Genomic DNA, 4,539 nt, shown 5'->3' with positions numbered 1-4,539 from the left:
CATGTGGTTACTTCCTTTTTAAAAACCCCGGACTGTGCCGCGCTTATTGCCAACCTTGAAGAGAAGGGTGTAACCCACGTTGTCATTGATAAGCTCGGTTTCTCAGATGTTGGTCGGTACCTGGTACCCGTGGTTAACAATGATCCAGTCAAGTTCAGAAGGGTGCAAACCGGTTTGGTCAAACCGAACGACAAGACCCCGACCTATCTATTCGAATTTCATCCGGACTTAGGTTATTCTGGCGAATTTGTAGATGGCAAGAAAGAAGGTCAGGGCACTTATAAATGGCCTAATGGGGATTTGTTTACCGGTGCTTGGAAAAACAACCAAATCAATGGAGAGGGAAGCTTGCAGCGCGCCGATGGGCTCCGTTCAGAGGGCACATGGGTTAACGGGAAGCTCCATGGATCTTGCAGTTTCTATCGCAATGGGCAATTAGTCTATTCGGGTGAGTGCTTAAACGGTAAACCGGTTTCGGAGGGTGCCCTGTAGAAGTGCGGTCAATCTGGGTTAGAAAAGGTTCTTGAGTAGGTTGTTGTCAACCTCGTTTGCCAAAGTAACCCGTAACAAAGGCTCACGTTGCATTTCCTGCCGAATGCTCCAATTTGCGTTGGGGTTGCGCGCCCATGCGCGCCGGGCAATGCCATTGTTCACGTCCCAGTGCAGCATGGTCTTAATCCGGCGATCGCAGGCTTCTGTGCCATCTAGCATCATACCAAAGCCCCCGTTTATGACCTCGCCCCAACCCACACCGCCTCCATTGTGGAGACTAATCCAAGTTGCGCCTCGGAAAGCGTCGCCAACGAAGTTTTGCACAGCCATATCAGCGGTGAACCTTGAACCATCGCGGATATTGCTGGTCTCGCGATAAGGTGAGTCAGTGCCGCTAACGTCGTGGTGGTCGCGTCCTAGGACTATAGGTGCGGAAAGGGTCCCCTTCCGAATTGCTGCATTGAACGCCGCTGCAATCTTGGTTCGTCCCTCACTGTCAGCGTAAAGGATGCGGGCTTTCGAACCCACCACCAGGTCGTTTGCTTTGGCACTGCGTATCCAGAGCAGGTTGTCGTTGATTTGTTGTTTGATTTGTTCAGGAGCCTGTGCCAGCATTGCCTCTAATACATCACCGGCTATCTTATCGCTCATATCTAAGTCAGCGTCAGTGCCGCTTGTACACACCCACCTGAACGGCCCAAAGCCGTGGTCGAAACACCGCGGCCCCATGATATCTTCTACGTAACTCGGATACCGGAACTCTGCACTGTCGGTGCCGTCAATGTTCGCTCCGGCACGTTTACTCTCAAGGAGGAATGCATTTCCATAATCAAAGAAGTACATGCCGGATGCGGTCAAACTATTGACTGCCGCAACATGTCTTTTGAGAGTTCCCTGCACCTCTTTTTTGAAGGTGTCCGGTTCACGCACCATCAGCAAATTAGCTTCAGCGTAGCTTAAGTCAACCGGGTAATAACCGCCGGCCAACGGGTTGTGCAGACTAGTCTGGTCGCTGCCAAGGTCTACCTTGACCTCGCGTTCGGCCAGGCGCTCCCAAAGATCCACAATGTTTCCTAGGTAAGCAATGCTGCGCACCTGGCAATCCTTTTGGTACTTCAAGGCCCTGTCTATGGCCTCGTCTACATCGGCCACAATCTCATCGACCCAGCCTTGCTGGTGGCGTTTGTTGGCTGCTGTAGTATTGATCTCCGCGCATATGGTTACAACCCCTGCTATGTTACCCGCTTTTGGCTGCGCTCCGCTCATACCACCAAGGCCTGAAGTAACGAAAAGGAGCGGCTTGTCTGATGGCGGCAACATCCGTGAGGCGTTTAGAACGGTAATAGCGGTTCCATGTACGATGCCCTGCGGGCCAATGTACATGTAAGAGCCTGCAGTCATTTGCCCGTATTGGCTTACGCCAAGTGCATTGAACCGCTCCCAATCATCAGGTTTTGAGTAATTCGGAACCGTCATGCCGTTCGTAACAACAACACGGGGCGCATCCGGTTGGCTTGGGAACAAGCCTAATGGGTGGCCGCTGTACACCACCAGAGTCTGTTCTTCTGTCATTTCCGCTAGGTATTTCATAACCAAGCGATATTGGGCCCAGTTTTGGAAAACCGCCCCGTTCCCACCATAGGTAATCAGTTCATGAGGATGCTGTGCCACCGCTGGGTCCAAGTTGTTTTGCACCATGAGCATGATGGCGGCTGCTTGTTTCGTTACACAAGGATATTCATGCAAGGGCCGCGCGTACATTGCATAAGTGGGTCGGTAGCGATACATATATATCCGCCCAAAATCGTTCAATTCTTGCGCAAATTCTTGGGCTAATAGTTCGTGCTGTTCCTGTGGGAAATAACGTAAGGCGTTTCTTACCGCTAGCTGTTTTTCCGTAGGGTTAAGTATATCTTTTCGTTTTGGTGCATGACTTACGTTTTCGTCATGCCCCGGATGTGCAGGAGGGATTGCAGGAATGCCCTCGGTAATACTTTTGCGGAAAAGGACTATTGGGTCAGTTGCTGCCGTGCTCATACCGCAAAAATAGTCGTGGTTTGAGCTGGGGTCATTGCAGGCCGCATGGGCAGCTACCAATTCGTTCTTTGGCGGGTTTATTGCCAGTCCGCCGGTTGCACGTAGTTACCCCATTTCTTGAGTAGTAATTTCATGTCTTCGGGTACAGGAGCTTCAAAAGACAGTCGTTCCTTGCTCACCGGGTGGTCGAAAGCCAAGGTGCGCGCATGTAGTGCTTGCCGCGGGCATGCTTTGAAACAGTTGTCTACGAACTGTTTGTATTTGCTGAAGCCGGTTCCTTTAACAATTCTATCTCCACCGTATTGCTGATCATTAAATACTGGGTGTTTACGCGACTGCATGTGCACGCGTATTTGATGGGTGCGTCCCGTTTCGAGTTTACACTGGATTAGGCTCACGTAAGTAAACCGTTCCAGTACCTTGTAGTGGGTTACAGCATATTTCCCTTGTTCTCCGTCGTGAAATACCTGCATTACTTTCCGGTCACGTAGGGATCTTCCAACATGACCTATGATCGTGCCTTCATCCGTTTCGGGATCCCCCCACACAACGGCGTTGTATAACCTATCCGTGGTTCGATGAAAGAACTGCATGGCCAAGTTGCTCAGCGCATACTCGTTCTTGCCAATGACCATGACACCCGAGGTGTCTTTGTCCAATCGGTGCACCAGCCCCGGGCGGTCCCCAGCCTGTCCTTCTTGGGCAGGTAACTTGCCAAAGTGATACATGAGGCCGTTCACTAGGGTGCCGTTCTTGTTACCGACTCCGGGGTGTACCACGAGACCCGGCTGCTTGTTTACCACGATAACATCCTCGTCCTCATACATGATAGCAAGAGGAATATCCTCCGCAGTAAGCTCGTATTCAGGAACAGGGTAAGGAAGAACAATCTTAATCTCGTCACCCGGTTTCACCTTTCGACTTGGCTTTACCACTGTGCCGTTCACCTGCACGTGCCCTTCCCGCGTGGCTATCTGTATCTGGTTCCGGCTGGCGCGCGGCAGCCGGTCGGTCAGGAAGCGGTCTAGTCTTGTAATGGCCTGGCCGGGGTCGGCCACGAACTTATAGTGTTCATATAATTCCGAATCTTCGCTGCTCTCCTTTATATCCGCCATATTGTTCAAAGATAGAGCAGCTCGGAAGGTTTGTGCGCAGCGCACCGCTCGTTCAGCCGCCTATATTTGGGCGGTCGACTGTTCGCCGCATGCATGTACTACACATAACTCCATGGTATCCGAATGAGAAGAGCACTTGGACTGTGGCGGAAGGTGCCAGACGTAGCTGGCCGTTAAATCAATTTTCTTTCGTGGAAGAATGAGGGAGATGGTGGTTCTGTTGGCCTCACCTGAGAGTTGGGGAGAGGTAAGGGTGAGTAAACATCATTATGCAAGCGTCCTAGCCTCGATGGGTGCGAAGGTTTTTTTCGTAGAACATCCTGATCCTGCTGTTCCCAATATTCGGTTGAGTTCGACGGATGAGAAAGGAGTTGTGCGCGTGCAACAGCCAAGACTGATACGGGGATTACGGTTTCTTCCGGATGTTTTTCGGCGAAGATTGGAAGCTGAACGCTTAGCGCGGATCGAGTCCGCCTGCGGCGTCCGGTTTACTCATGTTTGGAACTTTGATCACTTTCAATTTAGATACCTAAGATTGCCCGTTGGTTCGGATACGAAGTACATAGCCCACTTCATGGATTTGGTGGATGCTATGCGAATCCTCCCGCAAGCCGCAAGATGTGATCTGGCGGTAGGTGTTCGTGATGACATAACTGACGTCCTTAGTGCTTCCGCAGCTAACAAAGTGCTCAAGGTTCCTCATTGTTTTTTACCAAGACCGGCCATTTTACCCAACTACGAATTCGATGATCTGCGTGGGGTGAAACTTGGATGTGTAGGTAATATGGCCATAAGAAGTTTGGATATCAAAGCACTGATTCGCATTGCCAAGAATTATGCGGACATTAACCTATTTCTGATTGGCCCAAGAAGTGTGAACAATATTTCGCTTGCC

At 50.9% G+C, this 4,539-nt stretch overlaps 1 pseudogene; it reads right to left on the bottom strand.

Annotated features, from left to right (window-relative positions):
• Positions 1 to 510: 510 nt before the first annotated feature.
• Positions 511 to 3,644, bottom strand: LOC148377416 (uurocanate hydratase pseudogene; annotated as a pseudogene).
• Between the last annotated feature and the right edge of the window lie 895 nt (positions 3,645 to 4,539).

Source organism: Syngnathus floridae, unplaced genomic scaffold (assembly GCF_059516105.1).
Source record: "Syngnathus floridae isolate MCC-2025c unplaced genomic scaffold, RoL_Sflo_1.0 HiC_scaffold_186, whole genome shotgun sequence".
Taxonomy (NCBI): Eukaryota; Metazoa; Chordata; class Actinopteri; order Syngnathiformes; family Syngnathidae; genus Syngnathus; species Syngnathus floridae.
Note: the sequence above shows the minus strand (reverse complement) of the source record. Positions and strands in the feature narration are given on the sequence as shown.